Below are 15,412 nucleotides of genomic sequence, written 5' to 3'. Positions count from 1 at the left end.
AACATTCACATTAAATAATATATGCACGCAGTTCAAAATCAAAAATGTCCTTTACCCCTGGGCCTTAACACCTGGTTTCTCTTCTTCAGGTAAATTATAGTTATACATTGCATGGGTATCTTTCTTCAGAATGTCTATGAATTTATAGGTACTTATTTCATAACCATAATAGGCCATTGTTCTGCACCTGGCTTTTCTTCACTTCACAAAATACAGTGAAGATCTTTTGGTGGCTATGTTCACAGTCTTCAATGAGATCTATTTCATATCCTTTGATTATCACCAGCTCTCATTTTTAATGAGAATTTCTGGTTTTGCTTCTTATTTCTAAAATGAGAATTATATATTTGTCCATGATAATTTGAGTCATAAGTAAGATGTCCAAAATTTATTAATAAGAAAAATCTATTCTGCAAACCACATTTGTCACCCATTCGGAGACTTTAACATATCCTCGTTCATGCCTGCTTGAAGTGCACTTTATAGCAATTTGAGCTTATTGACATTTATTTTATATTCAGTGAAGACTTAAATGGCTGTGTATTGCCCCCTATAAAACGGTAATAAACATTTCTTATTTTTAAAAATCCCCATCACATAGGATTTCATTTGTTTCTTGATGTTTCACAACAACTCTAATGTTTGATATAATATATCAGAATGGGAAGCATTTACATCTGATCAAAAAGCAAAGAGAACCACAAATAGTTCTATTCTAGGATGGAGCACACAGAAGAGAAAACGAATTACTGACACGTGCAGTAAACTGCAGGCAAGAAAAGAGTCAGGAGTCACTGTCTCCATCAATAAGAAGAAATTGATGACTAAGGGTCTGTGCAGAGTTTTTATGTTCAGTTACAATAGAATTTGTACATAAAAATCATGTTTAACACTCAAATGAATCTGTGATATATATTTTCCTCTAACTTTGAAAATGCAAAGTTAGAAGACAAGCTTTGAAATATATCATCATTTTTGTAAATGTCTCATTGCTTAAATAAATGCCCAATTCTCAAAAATAGGTATTTTTTGCTGAAATATTATCACATTATCCACCAGATATTTCAGTTGTAAATGTCCATTATGCCATTCGTGTGCAATGGATCTCAAATTTTCCAATTGAGATTATCAATGAATTTGAACATATCCTATCTTTCATAGCTATATAAATCAACTCTTACACATTAAAGATCTACAAGTACTATAAACTCTGATGAAATATGAAGGAATTTTAAGATTTAGATTTCTGCCTCACTAAACATAAGAAAAAATTAATATATGATAAGTATGCACTAAGCACTGTAGATATCATTGCCAATTGAAACCGTTTATAGCTAACAACAAACAGTCTAAGTTTCGATGATTTATTTCTTGTGCAGTTACTGAGATTCTACTAAGCAAATAAGAATGAATGTTCTTAGTGATTCAAAAAACAAAATACATCTAATGACAGGCACTTACATTATGAAAAACTTACAAAATTCATAATCTGGTATTGTTGAGTGGTAGGAAGAATGAAGTAGTCCACTGCATAAAATGTAAAGTCCGTTTTGTCCTCATTCTTCTTTCCATCCTGTCTTGCCTCTAAGCCAACTGCAGAGAGAGAGAAAGAGAGAGGGACTTTCATTATGCAACAGTTTTCCATCTTTTCTATTGTATTGTCTCAATTTTGAAATAGTTGAAGAATCATAAACCCCTATTCTAGTCCTATTTGTATAAAGCCAGAGGTTTTTCCCCCAAGTGTGTGTTTATTCACACACACCAAAGGATCAAAATTTTAAATTAAATGAAATGTTCCTCATTTTAAGTAATGAGAAAAAAAACACATTAGTTTTCATGTTGGATACACTTGAAAGTTAAAGCTCTGAGAGACTAAGTGGAATGTTTGGTTCATGTAGTAAAAGCAGTAACTTCAATTTTGTGTCACTGCCATTAGACCTGAGTGGGAGGCAGTAGATCGACGATGAAGGCTGGATCTTCAATAAATCGTGCTTCTCAGAGCTAAGTGCAGTTTTACACTCATCTGAATTAATGCAGGCATGTCACCTCTCAGGGTTGTTACTGAGATTCTCTTCGGAAGTCTTCACACACAAAGGCTGCCTGTCACCCATACCTCATGTTTTGGGGGCATTCTGGCTGATGTAGAATTCTTTCTCACCAATTTCACCTCCATACCTTCCCTTCCTTTATCCTTCTTATTTCAAAAACCCCAAATAGTCTGAAGTGTCCATTAATCAGACCTTACCACCTTCTACCCATCCTTGTTGCTATGATCTGTGGTACTGTAGACCCCCTTCTTCTTTTCTTAGTGGGGATGCCAGCATCTCTCTTAATCCCATCTCTATCCTGATTCTTTTTTATTTATTGTTTGTTAATTATCTGACTTTGATTTTTTATATATATATGACAGAGGAATGCATTACAATTTTATTTCACATATACAGCACAATTTTTCGTATCTCTGGTTGTATACATAGTATATTCACATCCATTCATCTCTTCATACCTGTACTTTGGATATTAATCATCATCACATTCCACCATCATTGATAAATTCAGTATCCACGTACATGATCCATCTGTCACCATGATTCCTTCCTTCAGTGACTTCAAGACCCTTAGTTCCCCTGTTCTGCACTACTGAGGTCATGCCCCACTTGTTTCTTTGGAACCCAGTGGCTCTTCATCTCTAATGTCCAGTCAAACTCACAGGCTCTGTCATTCGGCAGAGACTAGCTCTCAGACTCTGTAGCCTGGGCCATTTTTACTACAGCTCAGCCTTCATTTCCGGTGTTCCTTCTGGCTCCCTTCTAGAACTGCTTCCCCAAATCAGTCTTCTTTTACTTCCATCCAGGTACTTGATGCTTATATTGTCTCCCTTCCATTCTTTGCTAAGGTGTAACTATGACACGTTTCAGAGTGCAGGATGACTGTAGGGATGTCCTAGAATGTACACTGGACACACAAGATAAATTTATTAATATGCTATGTGAAAATAGGTAAGTCTCTACTCTTTGCATCAGTTTTCATATTTATAAAAAAAGAGGGGGAAAATTTTCTCCAATATTGTTTCAAGTTCCAACCATAAGTTACCTGGCACTTATACAAAAATATAAAAGGCGAATGAAGCTTCAAGCCCACAATCTATAACTCAAAGAAGAAGGCAAATCACCAATCATTTGTAAAGAATTTTAAATCATATTAAATGAAATTAAAGGTTTTACTGAAAGTGTTTAGACAAGTAAAGAGGCAAGAGGGCAAAGAAACAGTCAGCATTAAGTGATGTCATCAGTACTACTGTCTTAGAAAGGAAGAAAAGGTAATAAATGAATTGTATTTACCTTTTCTGAAGGTATTATTGTATTACCTTTTCTTCAGAAAGAATTGGTAGGCTGGGGGAAAATAGAATTCTTTTCTTCAGAAAAGGCAACACATGGATTGGTAGAAGTACATTAGGAACAAGGCCTTTAGATTAACCAGTTCACTTCTCTAAACTTCATGACACCATAAAATTGACCCAGAAGACTCAGACCAATTGTCCCTGGAAGATTAAAGTCAACTCTAAAAACTATATTTATATATACACACACACACACACATATACATACACATATATGTGTATACAAATACACACACACACATATATATAGTATATGCCAAAATTGTATTAAAATCAACAAAAATTACCATATTTTTGTGCCTCTGTTGCATATTATCCCTGGGGTTTACCTTTATCAAAAGCACCAGAGAAATTTTTAAAATTCTTTGAACATAAAAGCAAAATTTTCTGCCATCCAGCAGTGTACTGTCTGAAGGACGATAAAAATGGAATTACAAGAAACAGTTTTAAAACATCTCAGGAGTGTATATAATTAAATGCCAAACTGAACCTATATAAAAATTTCAAGTGTTGTTTAAAAAAAACAAACAAACATCAAGTTAACAGTCTTTTGGAAGAATTCACTTCTTGAAAGATTAAGAGGAATTTGATTTGAAGACTAGTGAATTTGTTTCCTTAGGAGAGAGACTTCTCACACCCAATGACACTCTTTCTCCTCCACCAGTCTTAAGGAAGTCCTGACAGCAGTCAGAGCCCTTTCAACCTATCCAAATGCTGACTGAGGATCCCCTCCCAGAGTAGGGCTCTCACGTCCATTCCCACTCCAGCTCTTCTCAGGAGACCTCCTAGATGTTGTCAAGACTAGCATCTGTCCATTAAAGAAATGTGAAATTCCAGTTGTCCACTCTGATCATACTCTTGTCATTAGCGCCCTCTCATGATCCAAGACTGCCTCCCAGTGTGTGATTTCAGAGAGAAATCCTGATCCTTCCATGTGCCCCCAGCGTACAAATTCTTTCTCCCTAATTTCTCAAATATCATAGGCTCCCAGAATATTCCCACACTTTGAATTATTTAGCGTCCTTGGTTCCAGTTACTCTCATACAGCAAAACCTTTCCTCTACATTGTGTGTGTGTGTGTGTGTGTGTCTATCTGTGTGTGTGTAGCACTGTGAATTCAACCTAAAAGTGCTCTACCACCGAACTACATACCAGCCCTCTTTCTTTCTTTCTTTCTTTCTTTCTTTCTTTCTTTCTTTCTTTCTTTCTTTCTTTCTTTCAGATAGGTTCTTCTAAAATTGTCACACCTGGCATCAAACTTGAGATCCTCATGCCTCAGCCTTCCAAGCTCCTGGGATAATAGGAATGTGCCACCAAACTCGGGTTTTCATTTATTTATATTAAATCATGCTACAGGTTTAAAAAATTTTTTAAAAATCTAAGATCTTGCTAATTTATACCACTGAAAGCACATTCTTCAACTTCAGATGGCTTGCAATATTTTCCATCAATTGTTAAAATTGAATGCTTTTCTCATTCTTGCATTCTTTTGGCTATGGGAGCATGAGTGTTGAAGTGCAGCGGGGTAGAGAAGTAAGTCATCCAAAAATCTAAGCTGCCAGGTTTTTTGATGGTTCATTCACATGGAGTTTACAACCTGAGGACTTGGTGCAGGAAGATCATGGCCCAAAGGCCAGCAATTAACAAGATGATCAGTGATGAGGAAGAGTTTGAATGAGCCTCGCAGCTTCGCATAAATCTAGAGCTGAGCAACCCAAAATGATCTACAGATTTAATATAATCCCTGGCAAAATAGCAATGGCATTCCTCACATAACTAGAAAAAAACAATCCAGAAGTTCATATGGATCCACAAGGGAAAAAAAAAAATCAAATAGCCAAAGCTGTTAGAGCAAAAACAACAAAGCAGGAAGGATTATATTACCTAATTTCAAAAACACACTACAAAGATACGGTGATTTAAAAACCATAGTATTGGGACGAAAATGGACACACAGAACAGTGAGACCAAATTGAGAGCTGTTTTTTTTTTTTTTCCTTCTGTGCCCGAAAGTCCTAACAAGAACAATTAGTGAAGGAAAAGTTTATTTGGGGGCTCACAGCTTCAGAGATCCAGTCCAGAGATGACCAACTCCATTGCTCTGGGCCTGAGTGAGGCAGAACATCATAGCAGAAGGGTGTGGTAGAGAACAATCAGCTTGGGACACAGCACCTGGAAGCAGAGGAAGTGAGCTCCACTCACCAAGAACAATATATAAACTCCAAATGCCACTATCCCAATGACCCACCTCCTCCAGCCATACCCTACCTGCCAACAGTTAACCACCCAGCTAATCCCTGCTAGAGGATCAAGGCACTGATTAGGTTAAGGTTCTCATAATCTGATCATTTCACCTCTAAACTTTCCTGCATTGTCTCACACGAGCTTTTGAGGGACACTCATGTCTAAACCATAACAAGAGCTTAAAAGTAAACCGATATATCTACTGCCGGTGGATCTTCGACAAAGGTGGTAAGAAAGTTCACTGGTGAAAGAGAAGTTTTTTAATAAATGGTGCAGGGAAAATTGGATATCCACATGCAGAAGACTGAAAAAAGACCCCTACCTCTCACCAAATACAAAAATCAACTCAGAATATGTTCAAGAACTAAATGATTAGACACCAATTACTCTCAGACCAAAGGATTTTCTCTACCCGAAACTATGAAACTACTTGGAAAAAACATGAACATCAATCACTTCAGGACATGGACTGGGCTAGGATCTTCTATATGACACCTCAAAAGTACAAAAAGCAAAAGTAAACGTAGACAAATGAAGCTTCAACAACTAAAGTCTATGCACAGTGAAGGATATCATCAATAGGAGTGAAGAACAATCTACATGGAAGAAAATATTTACAAAAACACCTGACTGGTGTTTATATCCTAAATATATAAAGAATTCCAAAAACCTAATAACTATAAAAAATAAATAAGCCAGCTAAAAATGGGAAATAGTCCTAAGTAGATATTTCTCCAAAACATACAAATGGCCACCAGGTCTATGAAAAGCTGCTTAGTGTCATTAATTATCAAGGAAAAGCAAATCAACACCATAGTGATACATTACTTTGCCCCAGTAAGAAAGGCTAGTATCAAAGAAACTAAAGATAGTAAGTACTGGTGAGTGTAGGAAAGAGGAATCCTTATATAATGTTGTTAAGAATTAGATTAGTATAACCATGGGAAGCAGTTTAGAGATTCCTCAAAAAATTAAATATAGAACTACTATACAATCCAGCAACCCCACTTCTGGGTTTAGAGACAAAGGAAATAAAATCAGCTGCATCCCCTTGTTCAATGCAGCACGTTTTACGGGAACTGAGAAAGGGAAACAAATTATGATTGATGATGAGTGGAGAAAGAAAATGCAGTGGGTATACACAGTTGAATACTGTGCAGCTACAAGAAAAAAAGAAAGGATAAAATCCTGTCATTTGTGAAAACATGGATGTGAAGTAAACCAGACACACAAAGAAACAAGCACTACATGATCTCACTCACATGTGGAATATAAAAGAGTTGATGTCACAGATGCTGAGATTAGAATGGTGGTTACTAGAGGCCAGTGGGACTAGAGAGAAGGAAGAGGTTAGGAAAGATTGATTAATAGGTACAAAGTTCTAGTCAGATGGTAGAAAGAGGTTCTGGTATTCTATTATGCAATGTATTGACCACAGATAATGTACTGTTTACTTTTTGAAAAAGCTACAAGAAAGGATTTTGAATGTTTTTGTCATAAAGAAACGATAAATAATGGAGATATAGGTAAGTTTACTCTGATTTGTGCATTGTGCAGTGTATACATGTGTCTGAACATAATATGGTACTCCATAAATATGTACAGTTTTTAGGCATCCGTCAAAGTTAAATTAAAAGAATAAACTAGAGGGCTGGGGTTATGTCTCAGTGAAATAGCCCTTGCCTAGCATATGTGAGGCCCTCAGCACCACATAAAAATAAATTTAAAAAAATAGAAGTGTCTATCTAGAATGAAAATTTTTTTTTCAAAAAAAGAATAAACTACAGCTGAAGTTGGTAAAATCAAGGTCCATTAAATGCACTTCTGGGGGAAAAAAAACAAAGAGTGTTTAACCATGTCCCAATTTAAGGCAAAGGCGATACGGGAGAATCATAAGCACCTTCAAGGCAGGAGCTTGCCACCCAGCTCTCAGTCTTCCTCCTGACTCTGCCTTTCCCTGGTGGCATCTTTCATGATGTAAACATCTATGTGAATAACCTCTCCCACCCCCCATCCTCTTGGTTCCCAGATCGTTTCACCTTTCACTTCTTTTTAGCCATTCAGCCCATGGACAACCCTGGAACCTACCTGAGGTAAACACAGGTGAACCACCTAGGTTTCCTTTCTCAGGACTTTCTGAAACAGTCATTTGTCCAGCTCCTGAAAGTGTTGGTGACTGACAGCTCTGGACTAAGACCATCCCTGGGACATCTTTTTGGCTCAAGTGAGCCAGCTCACCCAAGATCACACCACCCTCCTATCACCCAAGCCCACATCCAACAACTACTCAATATCAGAACAAAATACCCCAGGCCCCTTGTCTCAGTGTGGAAGGACCATCCAACCCCAATTGCCTATACATAAACTAAGTCTTTAGTTTTGATTCTAACATAGTTACACTTCTCTCTCTGCATAATCATGCCTCCTTCACGATCCCTCAGGTATTATTTCCCAGAGTTCTCCCAAATACGTGGTCTATACTCCAATATCTTTTTCAGATACTGCATCTCAGAGGACCTCACCTGAAACAATATCAACAGCAAACAGTTGCAGAGCTGAAATGCAATTTTGGTCAGAGTCCTTCTAACTACAGACCTCTACCCACTGACTGCTCCCAGATGTTCACCTGCACTGGTATTTACACTAATCACTTGTTATTTGGCTATGCTTCCTCACTGACCATCATATTCTTTCTATCTCCATTATCCCAGTGAAAGTCCAAGTTCCAGAATTTCATTCCTCTTTTTGCAAATATCTGATATTCACTCCATATTGTTTTTCTACTAAATCTATTTGAGATTCAAGCATGTACCTTCTCTAGGCTCATACCAAAGCTATTGACAGGACTACTGTAAAATCCTATGGTCATCAATTGCACTGAGCTCCAATGCCCTTTTGCTTAGGCTAGCTTTTTCTTTTCATGCTCCACAATAACCATTTCAAATATACTGCATATGTCTCAAAAAGCTTCTACCTTGCTACTCCCTTCTCATTCTCAGAAAATGTTCTCTTTTTACCATTTTAAAATGAAGTATAGTTAACGTGCACCATACAAATAGTCTATAGCTCAACTATTTTTACATTGATCATGCCTGTGTGATAGGCATCTAAATCAAGATATACTTTGTCAGCACACATAGGCTCCCTCAGGTACCACACTGTTACCATATCCCTTCCTCATCCCCTCAAATAAACTGCTCTAATCTCTAATCAGCATAAATTCATGTCGCCTGGGATTAGACTTCATGTAAATAAAATCACATAGTGTATACTCTTTTATTTGGGCATTGTTTTACTCTGATTGTTGCCAGGGGTGGTATTAGGTTCTTTTTCTTACTATTTAAGACATCATTATGTGAATATACCACAATATACTCATCCATTCTTCTACAGAAGATATTTGGATAATTTCCTGATTCAAACTGACATTTGTGGATACATTTTGAGGAGTTGATTGCTCAGTTATTGAAAATAGATTATAGATGGATGATAGATGATAGATAATAGAATGTGATTGATAGACTGACAAATATTGGAGATATATATATATCTATATATACACACAAATGTAAATAAGTTTTTTCAAAAACTTTTTGGCAGTATCTATCCATCTTTTCATCTATCTGTCTCTTTAAAAGATGCTGACAAATGGTTTTCAACTTTTGTACTCATTTACCCTCCACTCAGCAAAGGTGCTCCATATCCTCCCAGCAGCTGTGATTGTCCATAAATTCTATTTATTATAGCCATTGTGGTGGATATGGTGCTGTGTCTTATTATGGTTGTTTTAGCATTTTCCTGATGACTAGTGTTATATGGGTTCCATTTCCATGAGCATAATGGCAATTTGGATATATTTGTGAAGTCTTCATTTTTATTGAGCTTTTATCTTGGAAAATATCTTGCCCCAGTCTGTCTTCTTGTCCTATACATACTGTCTTGTGATGAAAAAATTCTTAATTTAAATGAAGTCCAATTTTATCAACCTTCCCTTTTATGATAGTTGCCTTTTAATCTGACCCAATATCATAAAAATACTGTCTTAAATTTTCCTCCACAGCTTCCTTTTTTTCTTTACCATTTATGAAGCATTTTGAATTTATTTTTTGCTGTCTATTGTGAGGAAGGAGTTAGAATATTTTTTTCAAATTAACATTCAATTGATACCATTCAAAGTATTGAAAATGCCTTTTCCTACTAATTTTGGTTTGCAATTTTTTAAAAAATCTAGTGACTATATTTTAATTTTTTTTATTTGTTGATACATCTTTATTTTATTTATTCATATGTGGTGCTGAGAATCCAACCCAGTGCTTCACACATGCCAGGAAAGTGTGCTACTGCTAAGTCACAGCCCCAGCCCCTGGTGACTATTTTTGTATGGGTCTGTTGAGACTCTTTCATCTCCTCCATTGGTCGATTTGTGTATCCTTGTAACAATTCTATATTATTCTAAATGTCACAGGTTTGCAATACAACTTGATATTTGATAGTATGTAGTTTATAGCTCTGTTGTTAATGTAAGGTACCTAAGCTAACCCAGGTCCTTTCCATTTTCATATAAAATTTAAAGGCAGCGTATCAGTTCCTAAGAAAAGATAAAAACAAAACCCACTGTTTTAGTCAGTTTTTTCACTGCTATGACTAAAGGACTCAACCAGAACAATTATAAAGGAGGAACAGTTTATTTGGGGTCTCGTGGTTTCAGAGGTCTCTGCTCATAAACAGTTGGCTCCATTCTTTGGGGCTCAAGATGAAACAGGACATCATAGCAAAAGAGCACCGCAGAGGGAAGCAGCTCACTTGGTGATCAGGAAGCTGAGAGAGAGACGTCATCACTTGCCATACACAAATGTACACCCCAAAGCCAAGCCCTCAATTCCCACCTCCTCTAGATACACCCTACAACTTCAATTACCCACTCTGTTAATTCCTATCAGAGGATTAATCACTGATTGAGTTAAGACTCTCACAACCCAATCTTTTCTTTTCTGAACTGTCTTGCATTGTCTCACATGTGAGCTTTGAGGGGACTCCATATCTAAATCATAACACCCACTTATTTATTAGCTGGGATTAGGTTCAATTTATACATGATCAATACTCATAATTCCTGCTCAATTTGATTATTAATCTATTTATAGATTATGATTTTTCTATTTCATACAACCATATCTTCTGCAATGTAATGATCTTATTAATTTTTTCAATAAGAATGTATTTTTCTAACTTTTAAAATAAACTCTATTATAATATTGAATAGAAATTTTGATAGTGGACATTTTTGTGTTTTAATTTCAAGGGAAAAGCTATGGAAATTTCAACATTTAATAAGATGTCATCTGTACCATTTTTGTAGGGTTTCTTCATCATATTTAATTATTTTGTTTCAATTATGATTATCTGAAAGTTCATATCATCAAATACTGAACTTTACCAAACTGTTTGAACTTCATCCAGGATAAATGACCTTTACTGTGATTCCATATGAAAATAAGCTAGAGAATTAGTGTGAGTCTGGGTCCAATCAGGAGACAGAAATCACACAGTAAAATAGACAGGCAACATTCAGTATAAAATGTTAACAGAGCTGGGCACAGTGGTGCATGCCTGTAATCCCAGCAGCCCAGGAGGCTGAGGCAGGAGGATCTCCAAGTTCAAAGCCAGCCTCAGCAAAAGTGAAGTGCTAAGCAACTCAGTGAGACCCTGTATCTAAATAAAATACAAAATAGGGATGAGGATGTGGCTCAGTGGCTAAGTGCCTCTGAGTTCAATCACAGTACCCCCAACCCCCCCCAAAAAAAAAAGTTAACAGTGGCTTGAATAGTGACAGATTGGGTATGTTATAGGAAAAATAGCAGATATGGGAGGCAGCCACTATTCTTAGAACTAAAGAAGGAAGAAGAGGCCACTTCTTCCCAAGTTTGATGCACAGACCTCATTGCAGAGGGCATGACTGGCTCACTAGATGGCCAAGAAGTTCCCACCACATGAACAGAATTCACTGCAGAACTCCTTCTGAAGGGCCTAAGGAAGCTGCAGTCGTCATGTTTCAGAACTGACTGTAAAACTTCCCTGCAGGCAATCATAGAAACCATCCAAGAGAATAATGTACCCCCCCCACACACACACACATGCTCTCCTCCACAAAGCCACCTGATGATGGCATACTGGGAGAAACCCGTCATGGAGACTCCACAGGGGCACCCCTCTCTTTAACAATGTCACTTCACCAGGAAGCCATTTGAGAGTTCTATCAGCAGCTACTATCCACAAGAAGCCAGGCTATGTTGTTGTGCACCAAGAAGTCAGAAAAAGGAAACGTGTTGCTACAGGAACATAATGATAGGAGCACAGTATAATCAGCAAGAGAACCTTCCTTTTTCTTCCAGGTCCCTTGAGCACTCTCTACTGCAAAACTTAATATACTACTTAAAGGTCCCAATTTCTTAAGGCAAGGCGATTAAAAAAGTCTGGATTTGGAGACAAGAGGAAATAAATTGATTAGTAGCCAGAGCTCACAGCTTTTAACCACATGTTTACCAGCTTCTTTCCTTCTCTGTACTCCACACCTTGCTCTCTCCACTTCTGTTTGATGAAATCATCTTCCAAATAAACCACCCACACTTTAGCCCTTACTTCAGGGATACTTCCAGAGAAAGCCACAGTAAGAAAATGGTCTATATGTGTTCTTGTGGCAATAGCCATATTATTTATTCAAATATAATTATATAGTTTTTACTTCAGCATCAACAAATCACTCTCTTGTGCATCATCCTTCCCTTCTCTGCTATATTATGTTCATTAATATATAAACATTATACCTTTTATTTACATAATTTATGTTCTCTTTTCCCTACTTTTCCCTCTACTTAATGAATGATTTTATTCCTCCCCTTTAGAGAAAAAGTCCTTGAGAGACATATTAGTCAGGGTTCTCTAGAAGAGTAGACCCAACAGGATGGATGATTATAAAAAGAGGATTTATTAGATTAGCTTATACAACCAGAAGCTGGATAGTCCACAGTGGTCATCTGTAGGCTGAGAGTGGAGGAACCAGTAGCTGCACAATCCAAGGGGGATCAAATGTGCTATACCAGTCGGAGACTGAAGGCTTCTAGAAACTCCCTGGAGAATCACTGGCAGAGTCCTCTTTGGAAGAGTGAAGGAGCGAGAGTCTGATGTTCTAAGATGATCACAGCAGCAATCAAGAACATGTTCAAGAAGGACTGAGCTTGCATCTGCATCTGTTCCCTTACTCTTTCAACTTGTATTCCATCCAAGCCTTCAATCTATTGGATGATGCTGCCCACACTTAGGGAAGGCCTCCACTTCACTTCATCTTGCTATACCACATGCCAGTCATTCCTAGAAACACCCTCACTGACACACTCAGAAGCCTCTTAATCTTTGGCATCTCTTAATCCAATCAAGTCGACAATTCAAATTAACCATTAGAAGTCCACACCTTGTCAACTTGATATCCAAACATGACTCTTTATATATTTAATCTTCAAATAAAAACAATAACAAGGTCATAATTCTTTCGACCTAACACAACAGAACTATCCTTGATACAAGTGAAAAATATTAATTCTTCCTCCATAATAGAAGGGAAAACAAAAATATCACTTAAAGTACTGATATTAAGTCAGTTTGATGAATGATGAATAACAGAAGGGTAACAAACATGTCTTCTTAGTGCATGTGTAAATATGCATAAACATATTCTTAACAGAATAGGGAAGAAGTATTAATGGCAATCACAATGCTCATTACTATAACTGGTCATGTGGCCATAGTTGATATTTTTGGCTTCTTTCTACTACCCATTCTGTATTTCCTCTACCTTCAACAAGCACCTCAGCAGGTCTTGGCTCTTTGCCTGGAGCTGTGTCCCACACCTACATTCTTGAAGAGTCTGAGACATTTATCATCCTGCCTGGATTGGGTTGCTGTAGTTTCCCATCATTTATAATAACAGGACAGGGTAATACCAAGAGACACCCTTAGGATCTCCTGCACTCCAAGAGTATGCTTTCCTACTTCCATTGTGGAATAATAGTCCAATATCCCCTTAGTAATCTGAATCGCTCACCCCCACCAGCACCATAACTCCCTTCTTAGCCTATTGACTTAGAGATATGAGAAGACCAAAGTGAACAGGGGAAAGTCTTAACTTCCAGTTTAATAAAACCATTGTTATACCTCCTGGCAGAAGAATTCCTCCTCTGAAACTAAGACTCCTAGGCGAGCAAAGCATAAGGTTTCAGAACAGGAAGTAAAAACTTCTATGAGTAACTAGGGGTATTGGTAAGGGGTACTATTCCTGTTTCTACCCCCTGATTCCTGGAGCCATGAATTCTAGCACTAGGAGAGATAGTAACATATAGTGGATGCTAATTTAGAGTAGAGACAGCCTTCTGAAGAACCTTGCCCCAGCCCTGGAAGGTATTGCCACCTAGCTGGCTCTGTAACTGCATCTTCAAAAGTCCATTTTATCGTCCTAGGAAACCAGCTGCTTCAGGATGCTGGTGAACACAGTATGACCAGTGAAGCCCATAAGCATGATCCCACTGCCTCACTTATTTGGCTGTGGAGTTTCCTGGCCAGAAGCAATGCTGTATGGAATAACATGATGATGGATACGGCATTCTGTAAGTGCATGAATGGTGACTTTGGCTGAAGCATTACATGCAGGAAAGGCAAATCCATACCCAGAAGTATCTATTCAGGTAAAGACAAACCTCTGCACTTTCCATGATGGAAATGGTCCAATATAATCAGCTTGCCACCAGGCTGCAGGCTGATCTCCCCAGGAATAATGCCATATCAGGGGCTTAGGGTTGGTCTCTGCCACTGGCAAATTTGGCACTCAACAGTGACCTTAGCTAGATTACCCTTGGTGAGTGGAAGTCTATGCTGTTGAGCCCATCCACAACTACCACTCCTGCCATCATGACCACTTTGTTCATGAGGCCATTGGGCAATGACAGGAGTGGCTGGGGAAAGAGACTGACTTCTATCCACACATGAAGTCATCCTATCTACTTGATTATTAAAGTCCTCTGCTGAGTTCACCTTTTGCTGAGCAATTACCTGAGATATAAATATCTTCAAAAATCCTTTGCCCATTCCATATACCTCTTTCCCAGATGTCCTTGTCACCAATTTTCTAATTATGTTCTTTTCAGGTCCCTGGCCAGTCAGCCAAACCGTTGGCTATAGCCCATGAATTAGTATACAGTCACAAGTATGGCCATTTTCCTTCCAGGTAAAATGCACAACCAGATGCACTGCCCAAAGTTCTGCCTATTGCAAAGATTTCCCTTCACCACTCTCCTTCAGGATTCTTCCAGAAAAAGGCAGTAGTGCTATAGCTGTCCACTTTCATGTATTGTGCAGAACCATCTGCAAACCAGGCCCTAGTTTTCTCTTTCTCTGTTAATTGACCATAAGGTACACCCCAGGAAGCCATAGGGTCATGCTGAAGGACAGTAGGTATTGAAACAGGAGTAGGAACCATGGGCATTTGGGCCAATTCTTCAGGTAACCTATTTCTGCCTTCAGGTCCTGCCAAGGTGCCGCAGTCCGGCTGCAGCAAAATAACCCAGGGGGGTGGGGGGTGACGAACAACTTGTGTAGATTGATACAGCAGGAGTAGGAGCCGTTTATTGTAGGACAGGAGGGGTATATATACATTCCACACAGCTTATCTTAATTAGCATAAACTAGATACATTAGTCAACCAATAACGAATCTCCACAC

The sequence above is a fragment of the Ictidomys tridecemlineatus genome, chromosome 8, assembly GCF_052094955.1.
Source record: "Ictidomys tridecemlineatus isolate mIctTri1 chromosome 8, mIctTri1.hap1, whole genome shotgun sequence".
Classification (NCBI taxonomy): Eukaryota; Metazoa; Chordata; class Mammalia; order Rodentia; family Sciuridae; genus Ictidomys; species Ictidomys tridecemlineatus.
Note: the sequence above shows the minus strand (reverse complement) of the source record.